A 21,964-nucleotide genomic window follows, 5' to 3' on the forward strand; every position below is an offset into this window, starting at 1 on the left:
CAGCCTGTGTACACACACGATGCCAGCAGCAAGGTAGCTGAGCCCTCCTTCCCATCATGCAGCAGGGGTGAGCAGCTAGGCCAGAGCTCCTTGCTGGGCAGCTTGCTCTCAAGGTATCTCTGATTTGATCATCTCTAAAACTTATATCTTCGCTAGAACCTGCTTCCCCAGCGCTGATAGATGGGTTCATTCCTCCTCACTCCTTTTGTGCCGGTGCAAGTGCTTTATCACCGCCTTTAAAAAGAGCCCATTGTGCCTCTTGCCTTCCTGTCTCTGTTTCTTTGTGCCTTTTTCCGTTTCTAGATTCATATTAGAGGGCTCATCTGGTTCATTTCAGGGAACTGTGTACTCCCTTGGGGTTTAGTTTCTTTTTCTGTGGACAAATTGTGACGTGCTGCCATTTTTTCTCAAGCCACTGCCACCGGTGGCATCAAAAAGCTGCAGCCTCCCTCCCTCCAACGCCTCTGGGGTGCCCTGTGCCGCCGCACCCTTGCTCTCTCAGTTGCCCACACAGCTCCTCAGTATGGGTTAGTTTCACCTGTTACCGCTCTGTATTGAAGAACAGGAGCATACTAGAGACAGGAATCTGTGGCTGGACAACAGAGTATTTTGGGTTTTAACTTTGCTTCTGCCATATCGTGCCACTCTTGGCCTAATCTACTAAGAGGCAAAAATGGTTGTTATCAGCTTCTTGAGAAATATTTCCTTCTTTGTAAGTGGAGACTTCCAGGTCTGATCAGAGCCTGTTACCTTTTGTGCTCTTGATAAAAGCCAAAACACTGATTCAATGGGGATTTTTTTCAGTATAGCAGTGAACATAGCTATTTGTTTTATGAAGCCTGATTATTGCTATGTTCTGGAAGGTGGATTCTGGACAACCATACTGCTAAAATAAACACACTGCTGAAGGAAATCAGCTTGTGGTTAATTAGCAGCACAGAGAATGAATATGTATCAGTGTTCAGATGTTTGAATTGGAAGTTCTTTATATGACTTTATAGGCTTGGATGCACAAGTGTTTTTTTAAATGCTAAAGAGCCACTGAAAATGTATTTTTAAAAGCTTCTTTGAAGGCAGCTTTCTGTATTAAGCTGATTGAACTGAGGGCTGGTGATGTCATTTCCCTCAAACTTGCTGTAAAACTCTCCTATAAAAGCATAATGTTAGGAAAACCACAGCAAAATGAGAGAAGCAAAGGCATGTGCCCAAGGAATAATGCCATCAAAGGCGGAGTAACAGCACCACTCTTGCACCACCGACTGGAAAGGGCCCAGGCAGCATTTCACTAAGGAGATGTTTGAAAATCTCCCTTCCTTCTTGAAGCCCATTTATGCAATGCTGACACTTTTCAGGAAGGGCGTCTTGAGGATTCCTGTGATCCTGACAAGAAGAAAACAGCCTTGTTGTAAAACAGCCTTTTAAAACAAAATGTTCCATCAAGAGCAAGTTGGCAGCACCATTGTGTGCTCTTTGAAATGTCTACTGACTTAAAGTAAGGCACTTCCGATTTGCCTTGTCTGTGAGCTCCTTCAGTATATTTTCTTTCGTGGCTTCCCTTGGTGTTTTTTTCAGGTGTGTGTTCTCTTCAGATAGGACTTGAAGCAATGCTGGGAGCTTAATGTAATCACTTCAGATGCATTAAGACCCACCAGGAATGCTGTTCTTAAGCAGTAATGCATATAGAAAGTCCTGGCATTTTTACTGTGAAAGGAACCTTATGTATAGAGTAACTCAGACTCTGTGTGTGTGTGGGAGAGTAATCAAGTTTAAAAAACATATATCGCTAAATTTGCCCACACATCTTGTAAACATTCTGTGTAAAATGTAAGTCAAAGTGGTTTAATGTTGCAACAAATACAAAGTAGAACAGAATAATCTTAAAGAAGAAATGTAATGAATCCTTCTATGTAGCAGTCTCCATTCCTCTGTTCCCTCCCCAAAATATCAGGCAGACCATTTTTACAATGATATGATAGAAATAACCTTGTGCATTTCCTGCAGTCTGCTGTGCTGAATTTTGGGCAGCATACGCTTTGGGATTTCACTAGTGAAACTGAAGTACGAATCCAGATGGGTTTGGGAAGCTTGGGCCAGAATTGCTTAAATAGGTGTACAATCAAATTAAGTCTGTTGAAGCATGAGAATAAGTGGCCTCATGGGGGTTTGTTGAGCACCCAGCAACTCCCAGCACAGAGCACAACAAGCCTCATTTTCTCTTACCATAGACCTTTTGTAATGATTTCCACTACCAAGGCAGAAATCTGCACTAACCCAGCAGCAGTGTTTCACACCCACTCTTGCACTCACTGGCCCAGATCCTCAGCTGTGGAGGAAACATCAAGAAGCCGTAGTCCTCAGAGCAGTGCTGCAATCCCTACACGGCCTGGAGCTGACTGCCGAGAGCTTTCCAGAGCTGCTCCGGCCTGGGGACAGGCCTTTTCCAGCTGCCTACACACTCAAGTGCATCCCTTGCACTGTTGGGAGGGGATTGGCATAGGGCTGTCTGTCCTTCCTTGGGAAGTGCCAGGCAGAGGAATCGTTAGCTATGCCTTCCTAAGCTTGCTTTACATCTTCTGTTGGCTGAACCATGCAAAAGTGCAGGATGGGGCTGAGCATCTCGTCTGCTTTGCATGGTGGCTGCACATGGTGCTGGGCAGTACAAAGCTAAGTGAGCTCTCACTTAAGGTTGTTGGATTTGTCCCAAAGAGAATGAGCCTTTTGGATGAAGGAAAAAACAGGAGACCTACTGGCTAAGAAATCCTTTATAGAGCACAGTAGACTGGAGTGATGTTAACCCTGTATCACTACAAGTAGCAGAACTGGTCCTTCACATAGGCTGGTGTAACTTCAAAAGTCTTTCCCCTAAAAATAAATGATGAAGTTACCTTTTCCATTCAATGAAGTTTGGCTTTAAGCTTTTCAACTGTTCCAAGAAAGAAAATGAAATGTTGACTTTAAGTGCCTCAGTTAAATACTCCGAAACTGTGAAAGTGCGTATTTCATAGGGGAAAGTTCTGTTTTTAATGCAGTAGTTTGCATTTATAGGAAAGATAAACTTGTTCTGAAGTAACATTTCTTTAAGCCTTTTTTGGTAGAATTTGATCAGTGGTTTAAGCAACTGTAACTGATTCCAGGAACACTTCAAAGCAGGCACTTCTCATTGGCCATTTGCAAAATCACCTTCTGAGACTGAGGCTCTGGAAATGCATTTATTCATAGAATATGTCTTGCATTAGTCCTCAGTTGGCCAACAAAATTATCTAAGGCATGTCTGAGGCAGCTACTAAAAAGAAACTTAAAAGGTATTACCGTTCTAGTGAAGATGATGCAATACACTTGCGCTATTGTCAGTCTCAAAATTAAATACATTCAAATGAACTTGTTCTGAAGGGATTTGATTAATATAGAGCTTTAAAGAGAAGTTGCTTTGAGTGAAGGCCCACCCTTCTTAATTTATTGTGCATGAAAGCTTAGGTAAAAGGAGAGCACCTTTACCCGCCCCCGTTCCTTATCCCAGGTTTGCATGCAATGAAAAGGAAGTAACACATGATATTCCATGTTGTTTTTCCTCATCTTACAGACAAGGCCTACAATTGTTGAATCTTTACAGCAGGAAGCAAAATGCTAAATATGTTGGCGTTTATTCAGATAGGAGTTTAGAACAGAGTAGGGTTGAATATTGTCTTTAAATAAACATGTATAGTTGTTGCCTTGAGGTGCATTAGACAGTATTGCCTGCCGGGGTTGAAATAATAGGTGCTCGCAAAAGAAAAAAAAAAATTGAAGGCCTTTATTTTTATTTTTTTTAAAACACTTCATTATCTAAGATAAGAGCAGTGTTTTAAGATTTTGAAGTCTCTTTTATCCTAACTGAGCAAAGTATTTAAGTGCTTCCTCAATCCATCTCCTTTCTGCAGGGCCCTCTAAGTGTGTGCTTAGATTTAAGCAGTTAAATTAATGGAGCTGATGCACAAGGTCTAGCAAATGCTTAAATGTAACATCGACGGGGTGTTTCTGGAGTGCCAACTTGGGTAATGAGGAATTGTTCGCTGGAGACCACACTTAGAGCTTTCTAAACACATCAGCAGGTGAGAATGGCAGAGACGCAGACGGGAAGCAGGTGGTTGGTTTGCTCTACGCCCGCTTGTGACAAATGGCACACTGTCTTCCAAATTTCTGGCTTCACAGCCCTCTGGAGAATGTGTCATGGCTGTCAGAAAACAATTAAGAAGCCATTATGAGGGAATGCTTTTGCCAATCCGGCACCTGACACAGCCACCGGATGCACCTTAGCTTATGAGTCAGGAATGCACCAGCCACAGCCCTGGTCACGTAAGGACTCCCCTGCTGCTGGTATGCACCCTGGGCCTTCTTCAGCCCTTTTCTTGTCTTCGATTTTTTTTTTTTTTTTTTTAAACGTCTGAAGGATTTGGCTCAAGAAAATCCAAAGCCACCTTTTTGCACGGTTTCCATATTATTGCTGTTTGTTGAGAAATAAATGCCTTAAAACTATACAATTATTCATGCACAAACTGTGTTTATTTGCAGTGCTGCTGAGTCTCAGGTGCTGGTCCTGTCCGCACAGCCACATGCAGCTCTCCCGCTCCTCCCACCCGTGGCAGTTACAGAGGTTTTGTATAAGCAAATGTGTGCTGTGTGGTATGCAGGCATACCGCTCAGCCCTCAGCGGCTTCTGGGGGCAAGTCATTTGTAAGTTATGTTTTTGTCTTCTCTGCAGTGTGCATCCAGGAACATTACAGGGTCTTAGTGCCTCTTGTAGCGGTCCGTGCTGCCTTTTTATTGTACCAGAGCTACTAAGTAGTAGCTGGCTGAGCAGCCAGAGCTTTTACAGCAGTGAAATTCTTCTGTGTGGGAGTGTGTGGCCCTTGTTGAAGTTTCAAAACTGGAGACAACCTTATCCTCCTTAAAAATAGGAGTAATAATAAAAAAACAGATTTAAAAAATCCTTAAGAGAGTCATGATAATTTATCAAGGGTGATCTGCAGAGGAAAGCAAAAAGAGCTGCTGCTCTTTGCTTTCTGATACACATATTTCCCCACAGCCTCCTCTTCCTGATGCCACACTCTGATTTTCAGAAAATTGTATATTTTTAGTTTTGTGCATGTCTTTTCCCCTCTTTCCTTCCCCTGCATGTAAAAAGAAACAAAATGCTTCCCAGATTTTCCCACCTGGACTTTAGCACACATGTTTTGAAAGTAAAATCTGATTAATTGCTGGAAGAAAAATGTGGTGGTGATGGTTTTAATTTCTTTTCCCCATGAAGCCACTTCACACTTCTGGTATATAATAACTGCTCCTGTGATAACTGCTCCTTCCTGTTCGTCCGTTTCATTTACCTGTTGCATCCTGTTGTAAATGGAAATCACGTTCTCTTTGGGTCAGGGACTTTCTCTTTTATGGTGGTTGTGTGTGTATTAGCCTTGATATTTGATCGGGGTTTAGTGGGGATTAGTGGGTACTACCATAAAACAATTAGCATCCTCAAAAGTCAGTGATCTAGAGGTCTGGAATGGAATATACTGAATTCACTGCATGTGCAAATGAGTTCAGCTGGAGGGCTCTGCTCATTCCCTTCTTGGAAGGTAACTAACCTTGCAGGTTTTGGGAACCTGTTTTTGTTTGCCTTTCTGAATACCCTTTTACGCCTTAGAACTTTACTTTCATAGCTCTGGGCACATTGGAGGTTCTGAGAAAAGATTAGACTGTCTGAATGATCATGTGTATTATTATACCCAAGGATTGTTTATGGCTTTTTGTTTTAGGGACTGTTAGGCATAACTGCATTGAATGCTTTTAAAGTTTGACATCCATTCTTGTGGTATCGAAACTCTGAAGTGTTTCCAGTCTCCTTACATGCTTCCCCAAGAGGGACCTATCACATGTATTTTATAGAAAAGCATTGGGACCAATGGGGACGATTTTTATAAGAATAAAAGACCTAAAAAGAATCTGAAGGTTTTGAGAACTTGGGTCTAATTCACCAAAATCTAGCTAAACTACATCTACTAGAACAAGAAATGAATCTTACTTTCCTCTGGTGGAGAACTGTGCCCTCAGTGCTTCACTTTTTTTCAGTCTGGTATGGCTTTTACCATTCTCTCATTTATGCTAAACAAAATATTTTCCCCTTCAAGCCCAAATTTTGCAAATGGGAACAAGGAATGCAGAATATAATGTCTTCTAGTTAGCCGGGGCACTTCTGTTTTTTCTTTGATTTCTGGGTAGAGAAAGGAGATAGCAACGGCCCTTTGCTTGCAGGGAAGAAGACTGAAAAACCACTGCCAGCTACAAGGAACCATGCTGCAGTGAGTCAGCACATCTCAAGGCTGGGTTTCCTGCTGCGGGCAGGGCATAGTGCTCCTACAGGTGCTGGCCTTATCAGAAAATGGATGGTAACACCATTTCCTCCTTCCACACCTCCTCCCTGTGCCCCCCAGCAGGCATGTGCGCTGGGCTGCCGGAGGGACGGGCAGCCTGCCCATGGCTGAGGCAGCCCAGCCGTGCTCCCACCAGCTTTCTTGTTCTTCTAATACAGAGCAAGATATCTGGGACGAGGAGCATAGCGGCTCTGGGATGAAGGCTGCAGTTTATTACAAACTACTGTCCTACTTTTTGTATGGGTGGCCTGATTTGTACAATAGTGCCAATTCGCATTGTGGTGTTTACAGAGTAAAGACAGGATGTGTGCCGGCCTGTCTCAGTGCATTATCTGTGCGTGTTATATTTTTAGGCTCTTGCTTCCATGACAAAATATTCGGTGACAGTATATTTGCCTACAAGCCTTTGAAGGTCTGTTTTTGCCTCATGTAAGAGTTCCCATTGTTTGGGATTCAGCCAGCATTTAAGCAGCCATGCTACGTCTTACTTGTCATCTCCATAACGTTTCTAGAAACAAACTTTGTGTTGCTTTCAATAAAGCCACAGGTCCCGCCTTAAAAAGGTTCAGTTTGTGGCAAGCTGACTGCTGATCGGTTCTTCATGCCAAACAAATTGTGGCGAGTGTTATGAAAGCAATAGGATGTGTGTGATGCTGTTAATTATAATAAACGTAACAGCCTGTGGAGTAGCTGCTCTCAGGGACCACTCCTCAAGCTTGTCTTACAAGTAAGCCTATATTCATAGCAGGGGGAAGACCTACCCAGTGATCCTCAGTTCATTCAGCAAAGCAGGAGCAAAGACTGTTGTTGCAAGTATTGGAGCTGAAATGTGAGAAAGTAGTGCTCAGAGGAGGAGAACAGATACTTCTGGTGTGAAGAGCTGGGCCAGAACTGTGGAACTTTCCACCAGCAAAGAGAGCGCTAATTTCCCAAGCTCAGCATGTTTAAAGCCTGAATGCAAAACTCATCTTTTCCTTGAGGTTTTTTGGGGGGGTTTGTTTGTTTTTTGTTTTTTTGTTTTTTTGTTTTTTTTTTTCACAAGCTCACAATGGATAAAAATAAAATCTTAAGAGCTAATCCAGTTAAGCTTTTTCTTGCCGGCTGAGAAGAAAGAGAGACAGAAAGAACAATAAACACTTTGTTTCTCTTTTGCAATATCTGGTTGGTGGTCAGATACACCAGAGGTAAAGAAGTCATGTAAACACAGATAATTTGGAGCTGGATATGCTGCGTTACTGGTCTGGGTGGGAGACTGAGATTTTGGTGAGGATGGAACCAGGACAAGGCCATGTGGGCATGATGACTTAGATGACTGAAGAAGACAAATCCTCTCTTTTGGGCTCATCTATAAATCAATTACCATTTGTTCCTTATTAATAATTTAGCTGCCAAGAATGTGGTTATTGCTTTAGAAGGGGGGGGGGGAAGTACAGACTCTCAGTAGTATACAGTACTGAATAGCTGGCAGTCTAAAAGATGCTAGACAGTACTCATGGGAATATCCAGAGAAAACTGTAACTGTGTGCTATATTAATTACTTTAATGTTTTTGCACCATCTCCTCTCTGTAAACCTTTTTGTCTGCTTGCATCATGTTGATAGTGTATGGCGCACTCAGTTTAACTGGCCTTTCCAAAGAAATGAGACAGTGAAGGATCATCCTTCCATCTCATCAGGGCTGGAAGGTTTTTCTGTGCCCCAGTGTAATGCTGAAAGCTGCACAAGGCAGGGAGAGGGGCCGATGTGGGGAGGGAAGGGGAAGCATGTGGTGGATGTCCAGTCTGGGCAAGGAATTTGGGAGGAGGAGGGAGAAGCTGCAGTTGGGATCAGCTCTCAAATGTGATATAAAGAGGGTTGGAGTGCCTTGAGGACAAGGCTCTAGGCTGTTTGAACTTAATACCTCGTAGAAGATACCGGGCAGATTAAGAGGGGAGTGTGATTGATGGGTCAGAATGATAATTTTAGCAGCTGTGTTTTTTGATGGGTTGGAGGAACAAGATATTTATCTGATGTGCCAGAGAGGACGAAGAGATTAGCTGGGATGACATAAGGACAGGCAAGTTGTTTTGGTTGCTAAAGGGAAAAATGAAGGGGTAGATCTTAATTTGCTTTGAGGGTTTGGGGTTTTTTTTGTTTTTTCTTAAATTTTGTGCAGGAAAATGTATCAAGGTACAAGTAGTGAACAAAATAGAAAATGGCTGGGAAGGCTACTAGAGGTGGCGTGGAGCAGTGGTTCCAGATGGTGGGTAGATTCCTAGAGTAAGGTTTAACATCATTGTTATGCAGCCGGTCTGTGCCAGGATGGGGATGAAATCTGGGTTTTCTGCCTCCAGTTGCAGGCAGTGTCCTTGCCATTACACCAGCAGTGCTTAGCCAGCGTGGCAGCGGCGCATTAAAGGTAAGGCACAGCACAAAGCCTAAGTTAATAAGCTCAGCGGGATGTTGGGAAGCAGTGAGGCGTGGAGTGCTGCCAGTGCTCTCCCTCACTGAAAGGCAGGAACCTCTGTGGCACAGCCCACCACTCTTGCTTCCCTACCATACTTTTGAGCGCTGTTTTGAGGTCAATTCTGGTCCATAGCACACTCGGCACTGCAGTGTCCTTTCCCTGGAAGCAGCTAGGAGTGATTTCAGAAAGTTTATCTGGGCGAACGATGTTGTCTGCAGACTCAGAGGTTTGGGAATGGGATAAGGAAAATGGAGAGGAGTTGGACTTGTTAGTGTTTAATTTCTCGATGAGAGGGAGTTGGATCCTGTTACATACAAAGCAGACAGTTGGTGCAGACTCTTAGTAAATAGACTTAGTGCTCTGAGGAGGAGGTGTGATTGGTCATTGCCTGTGTGTATTTTAGAGCAATCAAATTTGTTTCATGGAGTTGTTTTTTGAGGATGGAGTGGGTGTGTGGACCAAAGGCTTAGTCATGAGGGGAGGGGAAAGAAAACTGTCTTGACTTGTGAAATCAAATATTTGTGACTTATCCCATTGTTTCCCTATCTTCGTGTAGCTTATGCCCATATTCACAGGCTGTAGGAGTGAGCAGTGCTGCTAGATCTGTGTGTGGCTTGTATTCCTTTTCATAGCATTCAGGTATTCAGAGAGGATTGCCTGCTCTTTTGCACCCTTGATCGCATGCTCTGTCTCACTCTCACTCATGCCTTGGACAGCCCAGTAAGTATTTTGGTAAGGTGTAGGTAGTGAGACATCTCCCAATCAACAAAACCTGGAGGGTGCTTAAAAATGTGTGGATGATTCACTGGAAGGCCCTCTGTTCTCTGAGTCACTGCTGACCCAGAGACCTAGCAAGTCCATTATGCTGCTAAAGAGGAGACGTAAAAAGAAGGCCATAATTGGCTGTTACCTCTATATGCCTCATCATGTTGTTTTAGAGAAGCTGGGTGGTGTTCCTGGGTCTCCTGTCTGCATTTCATCTTGAGTAGTTATTACGGTTTGCTTCTAAAGTTTCCCTCAAGCTTTGATTTGAAGTGAGTGGTGGTGGTCTTCATGTTGACCATGAAAGTGCTGTAGTGTTGCTGTGAGCTATTAAGCAGCGTTTTAGTATTACTCTCATCTTGGCTATACCACAAAGATGGACAGATCTATTTGTACACTCGTATAGTTTTGAAAACACTTTAGGATTTGAAGAACTGAAAACTGTTTTGTCTTCTGTGGATTCCCCTTTCAGGTCACAGCAGAGGGGTGCTGGTCTACTGCTGCAGGCCAGGAGGGATCTTTCCTGTGGCTTTAAAGAGCTTCCAGTCTTTACCTAGCATTATTGCTCAGGCCAGTACTCATGAAGGTTGCCAGATGGCAAGGTGATATGAGGCCTGGCAAAGAGAGGCCTGTGTGGTTACAGGATGGGAGCAGAGAGGAAAAGAGTTATGCTCCCAAACAGCATTCCTTACCCCTTTTGTGAGTGCCAAAACCACACACAACAGTCCAGCCAGACTCCTGTGTGGATGGCATTAAAGGCACTGGCCAAGAGAGCCCAAAAAGAAAATGAGAAAGAAAAACATCCCTTGTTTCTGGAATTCTGCTGATCATTTTCCATAATTTGGCTGATAATGGCTGGTAGTGTCACTGTCACCCTGGACCAGCTGCCAAAGATACCAGGCACTCGTTCCCCCTGCGTCACCCTGCCCTACCAACGTTTGATGGAGGACGATGTGAAGTTGGCATGAAAATCAAAAGCAGCTTTAAAATGTGCTCTGGCTTTTTCAAGTACAAACTAATATTTACCTGTGAGTCTGCTTCCCTCCTTGTTCCCCTCTCCTTGGCAAGCTCTACATCTGCTTCTAGTTTAAGCTTAATGTTTAAGCATTTATGCAGTGAGGTTCCCAGGATGTGAATATAAAATATTCTTTTTAGTTTGGAGAGAGGGAAGGGGGAGATGACAACAGGAAAGCTACTTGAAATGTCTCTCTGTTACTTAAATGTGAGGTTTGATGCAGTTGGTATTTTCAGTTGTCCGTTATGGACACCTCATGGAAAACTTTTGAAAAACATCTCATTTGGGAACAGTTCTGTCTCCTGTGGTGGTTGAAGGGTGACTTGTTTTCATGTTTTTTTTTCTGGACTGTTCTTTAATCACTTCTTGCCTCAAGTTTTTATTACTACTGACATTTACATGAAAATAAGGTATTTGTTTATGTTGATTTCGGCTACTTGCTTTTTCCTGCTCCTTTTTATGTCATACCAGCTGGATTTCCATGCAAGCAATAGTAATGATAAAACCTTTACAGGAAAGGTACTGTGCACGCACACGCTTGAGATCCTGTTTGGATGATAAGAATGACTTAGCGTGATACTGATACGTGCTTTATAGAGCTGTTATTCATGCCGCTGTGCTGCTCTCCCACACATCCTGCATTAGTCAGAGTTAAGCATTGAAATTATACATCCTTGCTCCCAGCCATATCACCAGTGCAGAGCTGGTGCAGTTCAGGGCAGAGGGGAGTGAAGGATAGAGGGAAAACATCTGTGCTTGTGTTAGTGCTGCTTTCCTGCAAATAGATAGTGAGTGCTGCAGATCTTGATGGGAAAACGGTGCATCCTGATAGAGGGAGCAACAACAAGTAAAAGTCAGATTTTTGGTGAGCAAGGGAATTCCTCGTGCCTTGCAGCGTGGGGAAAATACTCTTCCCCCCTCCTTTTCTCAAAGTTTTTCAGTGTGTTTTTTTTAACATAATATGTAATTTAGGAAAGCAGAATTGGGCTTCCATGAATAAGGTAATTATCTTGGCCAGAGGGGATGACTGAGGGAGTGACTTTCTCTTGCTGCATGGCACATCTGCTATGCCATTCGGCTGCGAGTGGTAGCCTGAAAAAAAACCTTTCAACTGATCTGTAGATTTACTAGAAGAAAGGAAGCTTTCAGGTAGGCCACGTACACAGCTTCCTTTTTTGCTGTTAAGAGGTTTTTGGTGGGGAAAAAAAAATATTTCAGCTGAAGCATTTTCCACCTCTCTGGTACAAATAACCCTCTTCTCTTACTGTATAGGAACAGTCCCCCAAAATAAAACTAACAAACCAAAATCCTGTAACGCCACCTCTCTTCCCTCACCCTCCTCACATGGGTTGTAAAACCTGATTATGAGACAGAGAAGTTTACAAAGTTGTTCCTCCAAATACACATGAACTCTTGCAGAGTCTGATTTCACTAGTAATTACAGACATAAGAGACTGTAAAATATTAACTTCTGTGGGCTTTTAATGAGGCATTTCATCTTAAACCTGCAGCATTCCCCTAAGACATCACACTCTCTTAGGTTTACTTTTTAAGCTGGATTTCTCCTGCATTGCTGGTGACTCATAATTAAGGAAGTTGGAGTTGTAAAATTAACACAGCCTTCTTCCACTACTCATTTCACCTTTCTCACACAGCACAAACCTTCTGTTAACCCCTCGTGGAAACTTCAAGGATTGTTTTGGTAGCGGAGGTAGTTCTTTGTCATCGGAGCCAAGGAGGAATGTCTGTGAGAATCTACTCTGTGATGAAATACGCAGTCTGCACATGGGAAATGATTCATGCAGAACTGATTCATTAACAACTCGCAGGATGCAGAGTGGGTCGGAGGCTGGGAAAGCTCGATTGGAAAAGAGAGGTGGTTAATTGTTTGGGAGAATGGGAGAGACTGAAGGCTAAGGAACCCAGACTAAAGTTTTTGTAAGCAAGCTGCATTTCATTTAAAGTTGATCAGCCTTAATGAAGAACAGGTCCTTACCACGGAGCTATCTGAGCACATGTGTAGTTCTGCTGCTGAATGGATCCCAAAGGACATCCCTGTGGAGGGGCTCGGGGTGGGGGAGGATGTTGGACGGAAGTGTGAGCGTTTGTGGGACCGGGTCCCCTTGTTTGTGGTATACTGTTAATTAGTACTGGTTGTGCAAATAATTATATATCTGAGTTGCTGTTAAACGAGCTTGAAAAGCAATATAATGTAGAGCCAGTGGAATTAATGGAAGACCTAAAAGGCCTATGTAATTCAAGGAGAGTATCGATCTATGTCTTAAGTACCTGAGTTGCTTTTGAAAATGGGAGATGGGCACTCTGGAAAATTTCACCCTGGATCTTGTTATCCATGCGGGGGAGGTACAAACACAGATGTCAAATCTTGAAATAGCTGCTTTTCAAATTACAGGAAAAGCAGCAACATTTTCACTATATAATAAAGAAAATAACAGCAATGAACCTCGAGTAGCCTCAAACTATTCCAAACAAGATAATTGGAGGCTGTAGCACAGTGTATTTTTAGTTGTATCTGCTGTAAAGTAAACATGCTCTTTGCCCGGGACCACCAAAAATGTTTCCATAGGAAATGTTGGCTTTGTCCCAACTTGATAGAATGCACAAACATTTGTCTGAGAAGTCAGTTCCGACTCCTGGTATTTATATGAAGTTTCTGTTGAAGGCACTGGCAATTGTATATGTTGTGAAGGAGAGTCCAAGGTCTTAAAACTGTCATTTTTTAACACTCACTATGATAATCACTTTTGCTTTTGTTAGCAGCCATATATATTTGGGGCAACAGTTCTTGGTGTGAGACTTCTATTTAAACATTGTGCAGTACGTTACTTTCTTTTCTCTTTCAGCAATTAAGAAGTATATTCTTTTCTTGGTTCTTTTGCTCTGGTTTTGTTTGGGCTATATTGACAGCTGATGTTAATTTGCAAAGCTCTCCTGACTTCAGTTGAACTATGAAGATTTTTTCCCTACAGTATCAAGAAGATACATGTTGAAGCTAGATATTAAATGTAAATCAGAATAAGTACCATGGAAGCTAACAGAACAGCAGCTTTTTCTTTTTCTTTTTTGATTGCTAGCAGGACCATGTGCTCCAGTTATTCAGTCTTTCTTGAAATACTTTTGTTTTGAATGCACTGTGTGTTATGGAAGATTATCTTAATCTCTTTGGCATTTCCATCCATCCATTTTCTCTTTATGAAACTCCTCTGAACACACAAATACAGACCCATCAGTATGCCTGGAATCTCCTTGGAGAGAGGAAGCTGTTAGTTTGGTTGGATGAAAGTGTGTTGGGTTTTGGATTTCATGATTGGAGTTAAACGTGGGATTCTGGGAAGAAATGACGAGCTCATATGATAAATGACTTTTCAAAAAGGCACGCTCCTTTTGAGAGGCTGAGCTTCTTACTGCATCTGTTTCCTCTAACCCAGTCCCCTTAAGGCTCAAGCACAGATAAATTTAGGTAAGTCTGACACAGATTTGGGCAAATAAACTTTGCTGAAATAAATAAAAGGACCAGAACTGCATAGAAAAACTAGATTTAAAATTTAGATGAGTTAATAAAAATCATACAAAAAGTCACAATTGCTCCACAAAAGGTAACTGGGAAAGGGCTTGGATGCAATACCTTCAGAAACGCTTCTGGCCTCACATTCCACTTACATCCCTTATTCTCTACCGATTTCTATTCATGGTAAATTAGTAGTAGTGAATTACCACATTCTTACCAAAATAAAGCTTGCCCTATCTGCCTCTGGCAGCAATAACCAGGATAGTTAGGGGTTTTTTTACCTTGCTTTGCTGACAGCTGTGGGCTTCCCCAGGGTAGAGGGGTACCATTGGAGACGTTTTAACTGCATAATTTATGCTGCAGTTATTAGAAACGGTCTGTCTTCAGTTTTGTGCCTTGCTGGGGAATTCATTGCTTTCCTTTGAAATGTCAGTAGTGTACCTTTTCTGAGAACTGCCATCCACCTTGCAGGTCCAAGTACAATTGGCAGAAGTGTAGATGGCAGAAAGATTGGGATGTTCATTAGGAAATTTAGAACTAGGTTCATGATTAAGCCTTAATTAAGCATTAGGATATGTTATGTCCTTTCTGAGGTAGGGAGGTGAAGGACATGCGTGGTTGGGCCTCTGAAATACCTATTTTCTGTGCTACTGGCTATCAGAAAAGGGAGGAGGTAAAAGAGAATGTAGGAGCGTATAATTACAAAATGGCCAAAAATAGAGGAAAGGGAGCTGGGTTTGATAGCCAGTAGCCGATATCCTGTAGCTGTGGCATAAGCAGAAGTGGTGTAAATAACAGACATTAGTAAAAAGGAAGGAAAAAGAGGAAAAAATAGTTAGATCATGATCCTACATGACAAAACAAGATCTATCTGTAGCTTTAAAGAAATCTAAATTAAACTAAACTGTTACTTGCATGCCAGCAGGGAGTAGAAGTGGACACAGCTCAGAGAAGAGAGCTGTGGAATACAGGACAAGCAGAAGGCGGCTTTAGAGAAGCAACAATGGACAGACAGTTTATGGTAAACCAATAAAATGTACTTATGTCTGAATCTGAAATTAGACTCTGAAAAATATGGTCTCAAGGCACCTGCTAAAGAGCTTAGCATTACTGGAATCTTAATAAATGACTCATGCTGTCATAATCTGATCCTGACATCAACTCTCTGTGCTGTATTTCTTCAGCTTTCGAGTGGGGGAAGGGGAAGTCTGCAAAGCCTTAGTAAAGACTGAGAGATGTAAATAGGCAGTAAGAAGCCCACACAAGACATATTGGTAATTTCTGTATTGTCAGCTACTTTTCAAACCCAGAACAAATGAGACTTGAGTAGAATAATTATGCAGCATCAGAAGAAATGGGAATTGTTCTTCACCTTTAAAATCTTTACCTGATACTGTAGGCTGTAGATTGTAGCAGTCTCTGTTCAAGACTTCATGGCCAGCAGATACGTGGAGCTGTGCCACCCACTGGCTGTGATCCTGTGCTTACCTGTAAGTACACACGCAGCGGTCTGCCCAAAGGGTGTGATAACCTTTGCACGGGTTCCCATGCTTTGCCCATTGCTTCCTCTTCGTGCCTTTGCCACAGTGCTTCTGCTCCCATTAGCAACTCCTTGCGAAGGTCAGAAGCATCTGAAGTCAGCTACCACCTGCAAAGATAGAGATGTGTTTTTCTTCTAAATCCAAAGGAGGGCTTTAGTGGGAAGAATAAGCAGTCCAAATGAGGAAGTTACCAGTACAAAATAGCTGTGATCTTTGATAGCATTGAGGGGGGTGATGAACTCCTTATTCCTGGTATTGGCTCTGACACAAACTTTTGTTTTGCTTTGGGAGAATCATTTAACTTCTTTGCTTTGGGTGTAGTAAAAACTTACCCTCTCCATAGAGATGTGTTGCAAATTAGATGTTTGTTAGTTCTTTTAATCTTCTATAAATTTAAGTGCTAAGTAGAAGTATTAATTATTAGTTTCCTCTATGGCAGTGTGATGATGTGCATTGCAAACCTGAGTTCAATGCAGTTGCTTCTATTTCTAGAACGTGAATGACAGTACTGTTAAAACTGCACCAGAAATTGGAAAATTTAGTGATGCTGAGCAAATTGAGGGGAAAGAGATGGCAAGGGATCAGCTTGTGAATTACAAATGTGCTGTATGGGTCATTTTTTTATTCAGTGTTATTCATTCGGCCAGTATTCAGGGAAAGCTGAGATTTTATCCAACTTTTCAGTGAAGCCCTGTGGATATTGCAGTGCTCTGCACACAAAAGCCAGATTCTGCTACAAGAATAAATGCTTACTTTCCTGGTGTAGACCAGATGCAGGGCCAGTAAGGAACTACTTACCATGTTTTGTGCTTATCTGAAAATCACAGCCTGTGGCCCTAGTTCTTGGTGCATTTTAGAGCATAGTGGCAAATTATTTGTCATGGTTTTAAAAACCAGCTTCTGCTTGTGATTTTTAATAAGAACCCCTTGGAAATACATAACTTAAGCTTTTTCTTCCTGATTGTTTTTCTCTTTTCCTTAGCCCTTTTTGCACGTGCTGGTGTTACTGGATACTTGAGCTTTCAGGCATTTTGCTCTCTTGGAAGATTAATGACAGGGATGTAAAACTGATGGGTTTTGCAAACAGGAGTGTATGTGTGTGAATGGTAAGGGGAGGGAATGGATCTCTGATAGAGTAAATCTGAACCTTGACAAAACCCCCCTGTAATATCTTATTGCTTATATCACTTGGCTTAATTTGCACTACTGCATTTCAACTTTACTAAAGAAGGAGAGTGGGTGCAAGGAAGAGTTTCATTACCCATCTAGGGGAAAGATAGCTGCAAAATGCTCAGAGAGGAAAACAAGAAATAACAAGCACATCTTTTAAAGTGTGGGGTTTGGTTTTTTCTTTCCTGATTCAGGATCTTACAAATTAAATCAGTTTAATAAAAAAAACAACACCCCCCCACCACCACCACCACCACCAAAAACAACAAAGAACCCAACCCCAAAACAACAAAAAAACCCCACAATCAGGCCTGGAAATCAAATTCCTGTTATGCAATGTAATGTTCTCCTATTTACTCCTCACTTTTTCGGACAGTTACAGAGGATTGGGGCGGGGGGGGGAAGCTTCAGGGTTTCTGTCATTCTTTTTTCCTCCCTTCTCTGTTTTTGCTATTAAGAGTCACTGTTGCCCTTTGTTCTTTGAGCAGCAGTAGTCTGGACAGTTTGGAGTAGCAGTTTCATGTGTTAAACTTTCCTGGTAAATGGCTTGTAACAACATATACCGATGGATCAATCCTAAAGGTGTTCAGCCTGAGGGTTTTTTTGTTTGTTTCTTATGGACACGGTAATGTTGTCCTGACCATGCCTTATGCTGTTGTGCAAGCAATTAAATTACCTGACTGCATTCCTGGAGTCTTGGTCTCTCTTTCTTCGTTCAGTGTTTTTTAATCTCTGGTTATAGCTGCCCTAGGTGTGGAGTAACCTCTCCGCTGGATACCTCTTGATCATGTTTGAACGCACCATATTGTAACGCTCAAGCCTTTGGCTAACTTCTCCTTGGGCATCTTTTACCAAGCACTGAGTCTTCTGAGCTGTATCCTACATGCAGGATATGGGTGCACAGTCATTATCTTTATTGCTAACACCCACAACACCAGCTGGGACAGACATGCTGTGAGGCATCATAAGCTCTCCCACCCAGCACAGCCACCCAGTGGGTCTCCTGGCCACATAGTTGTCATTCAGGTGGGGAAGTGCTGGTCTCTGCCGTTCTTCTCAATGGGCTGATCCTTAACATCGCTGAGCCACTGTCTTCCTCCTCTCTGCTTCTTCTTTGTCTTGTCATATCAGGACTTTGTTTTTCTGAATCATTGTTGAATTCATTTCTTTGTTCTAAACCACTGCTAACTGGTATCAGCTTAGCTATCTTGCTGTGTTCTGGCTTTTGTTTTTACTTTATCTTGCAGGCTCTCATAGCCTACATGCTCTCACACTCGCAGGCGGTGATAACTACAGCTCATCGTATTTCCCTTAGTAAAACAGGCTTGTGGATCACAATATTTTCTCGTTCTTATCTTGCAAGTTCAGGATACGTGCTAGTTATGAAAGATGCACTAGAACACCTTCTGACAGTGAGAGTCTGCATCACCCACTCATTGACACCATGAAAAGAAGAGCTCTTTACAACTTTTGCTATTTAATCCCACCATGCAGTATAGAGACACTTTGAAGACATAGTGTCCCACCAAAATAAATGGTGCTGCTTTTGGAGAGAACCATCCAATACTGAATTTTTGGCCAAAGAAGCTTTGGTATTTTTAAAAGAAATCCTGTTAGGTAGTATGGAATAATAAATGTATCAAGTCAGTTGTACAGGGAGATCTGCTCAACACAGGCTGGTTAAAAGAAAGGTAAGAGGGAGGAACAATTCAGTAACCTAATGGAAATTTTGGTGCTTAGATGCTGCTAATTCTAATGAAGCCTGGATGTGCTGAGCTCTCAGGTGGTTTGGGGAATACTTCAGCCTTCAATATCAGACTGTGCTACAGAACAGGACCAAGAAAGGGTAGAAGTCATGTGTGCTATGGAGTTTATCATCAGATTACTCTGCACATGGGTGTGAGACGCACATGGGTGTGAGACACACGCGTGCTTGGGTCATCCTGAGGGCTGTGGACTCCAGAGAAGGTGAGCCAGTCAAATGCATCCTCAGCTGTGGTGCATGCTAACAAAAGTATTTACTAACTTATCTCGCACTAGCTTTTGGCTTTCATGAGGTTCCTCCAAGAAACGTTACAGCCTGCTAACCCATGAAAAAGTGGGTAGTCTTCTGCCAAGTTAGAGACCTGAGGCAGCTTGTGGTATGATGCTAAGGGGACTGGAACCAATGAAAGAAGGGAGGAGATGAGATAGGGCAGGACTGTGAGAAGGGGAATGTGTTGGACAAGAGGAAGACCATCTCACCAAGGCAGTGCTAGTCCCATAGCTTGGCACAGCTACCCTTAAGACTGCAGCCTAGATAATTTATAAGTGGGATGACTGGGTGCTCAAGGCAGTTCTCGTGCTCGATCAAGTGTTTGCATCTACAAATGAGCATTCAGTTAGCTAATAAAGACGTGGCAATTGACTGTGGTAATTGGAGTGCTGTATCTATACAAAAAGCTGCCTTTAGTAGAGCACACTGTTTGCTCATCTAATCCTGTGTCCCATTTCAGCCATACCAGTTATTTGTTGCTTTGGAGAAAATACTCCTTGAGGGTTGAGGCAGGACAGCAGAAAGAAATAAAGCTGCCCTGTTGCTTAGCCATGTTCTTCCCAAGAACATGCAGACAATGTTGTTTTGTCCCAAGTCCCTTAACAGAGAGAGCCTGAGGAGAGATTTCACAATCATAAAAATGTAATTAGCCCCCAAGGCTTTGGGGAAATACAATTCTTTTACCTTATCTTCTTATTGGGGGGAGGGGGGAGAAGGGGAGGTTGTTATATTTGAAAATAAAACATATGTCTCTGTCATTTTAAAAAGTCTTTTTAGATTAGATTGTAGAGAAGTCAGTCTCTTCTGCCTTACAGACAGCATTCATGCCATGAGCAGTGGTAGATCGCAAGCACAACAGGTTTTCCGCAGTGTGCGGTCTCTGCTAACAAAAATGAGTAGCTGTGATGCTAGTGGTTGAGAGCTGTGTTATGCTTTTAGGCTGTTTTTGTTTTAGATAACCACTGAAGCTGTTCAAGATTTGGGGACTGCTCAGACAACAGTGGCTTGGTGTCTGTCTCCACTGTCTCCTGCGAGAACTTTCAGTGGAAGGGCTCCATTAACCTGGGTGGCGAGGGCCACTGCATCCAGAGAGTGAGTCAGGCATGCGGATGTACTGGCTCATCTTTTGTAAAGACTTCGTAGCTTTTACCAAGAACCCTGGGGTGATGGGAAGAAGTGCGCTTTACCCTCCAGCTGACTGGGAAGTTTGTTGTAGGTATAAAGAGCTGCTTCTATCCTGGGAAATGTAGGGAGAGGCCCATCCTTGCAAGTAATCCCAAAGTCATACACACTTTGTGTTAGTCCCCCCATCTCAGCTGCTGACCTCAACCCAAATCTGTTGGTGCTGCTGTGATGTCGATCTGGTGATGGTGACTGGGAATGGTAAGAACACTTGCTACAGTTGTGTCTCCTGCAGGATACTTGGAATAATCTCTCTGAGCCTTCTTTTTTTCTCCTTTACCCTCACTTAGATGCAAGATACCCTTCCAAGCGGACAAAGATATTTGAAAGGGGAACAGAAAAGCAGTCCTGTTTTGTTCCTTGTTTCAGCCTACTCTCTTTTTGTTAAATTTAGTGAATATTTGCACACTTTTGGTATATATTTTTTAAAAATTTTTCCAAACTGACAAGTTTTGGGGTCACATAAGTCAAGTCTTGGCCCCATTGAAATCAATACCAAGATTCCCACCTTCCACAGAAGATCAGTTCTAGACACTGGCACCCTCTTTGTGAGCCTTCCACCTGGGAAGACCGATTTCTGCTTTCCTGTCCTCAGAAGGAGCTTAGCATAAGAACACACTTGGAAAATGTGCCAGATACTCAGCTGGTTGGTCACTCTGTCAATAGAGCAGTCTGAAGAGTGAAGTCTGAAGAGAATGTGACCCATAAATAACAGGCACAATATGAAGAAAGACATACTATAAATAAGTACTATAAATAGTAACTGTGGGTGTTGTGCATTTTTCAGGGCTGTAATGTACTTGCAGGTTTTAGATGTTTTGTAACCTGTACCAGCAAGTCCCTCAGTGATGGCATAGACTCCTTACATACTTCATACGTAACAGTTATATGACATGTTTTCCTGCTCCCCTAAATCAAGTGCTTGTCAGTAACAGCTTGAATTGGTTGCATTTTGCCTTCCTCATGGTTGTAGCAGTGTTTACAAGAGGTGCGTGTGTTACCAAACTCTGCCAGAGAAGCTTTTGGGAAAACTCTCTTAGGGCAGCCAAGACTAGCGCAACCACTGTTTGAATAATTGTTTGTGTGTTTTGGTTTGGGTTTGTTTTGATTTTCTAGATTGGCTGCCAACACAAAGAACCAAGGGAAATAATTCCGAGTAAAATTTCAATTTTTTTTTTCTTTCCTTGACAAATTAAAAAATAGAAATATTTCATTTCACCAAACCCCTGAAGTGTTTCATTTCAGTCACTAAGAAAAGCAAGGGAAATGAAGGGTTAGACTTCAAAGAAAGTGCCTGGGGGCAGTTCCCGTTTAGTGGCTCAGGGAGTGGAGCCCTCATTCAGGATGGAGGAGACCCTGCTCCAACTCTTTCCTCTGCTGGAGAGGATTTGAACACACTTGTCTTGCTTCCCAGGAAGGTTTGCTAGGAACAGGCTATTCTGGGGTGAGGGTAGGATTAGGTGAAAAATGAGTTGGAAGAGACACACGCTAGATGTAAAAACAAAAGTAAGCAATGCTGAAAAAAACCTATTTTTTGCTTTCAAGCTGCAATTTGGAAAATGAAACTGGAAGCTTGTTGGTAATGTTCGTGAACACTGTTTAAAGAAAAGGTATTATAGCAATTTTGGATGATTTTGTCACAATGGAAATTCATGTCTCTTTGTATTTTAAACGTCCAGTTTTATTAGCACATATTTTAAGATGTAATACCTTTACATGCACAGCATAAATTGTTGAGAGCTATGCAAATGGCCTGTTTGTTAGGACACACGTAAATGCTTAAGAAGTACCACTAAATTGATGTATTCTTACTTGCTGTAGCCCTTGCCTCCGCCTCCAAATTAACCTCTTTTCAGAAAATTAATAAATCCAGAGCAGGGCTGTTAA

The 21,964-nt window shown here is 42.4% G+C and overlaps 1 protein-coding gene across 2 annotated transcripts in view; it reads left to right on the plus strand.

The window, feature by feature from the left end:
- Positions 1-21,964, plus strand: part of SMAD3 (SMAD family member 3) — an 80,149-nt gene that overhangs the window by 34,725 nt on the left and 23,460 nt on the right. The gene's annotated exons all lie outside the window — the stretch shown is intronic.

This window comes from Aptenodytes patagonicus, chromosome 10, assembly GCF_965638725.1.
Source record: "Aptenodytes patagonicus chromosome 10, bAptPat1.pri.cur, whole genome shotgun sequence".
NCBI classification, from domain to species: Eukaryota; Metazoa; Chordata; class Aves; order Sphenisciformes; family Spheniscidae; genus Aptenodytes; species Aptenodytes patagonicus.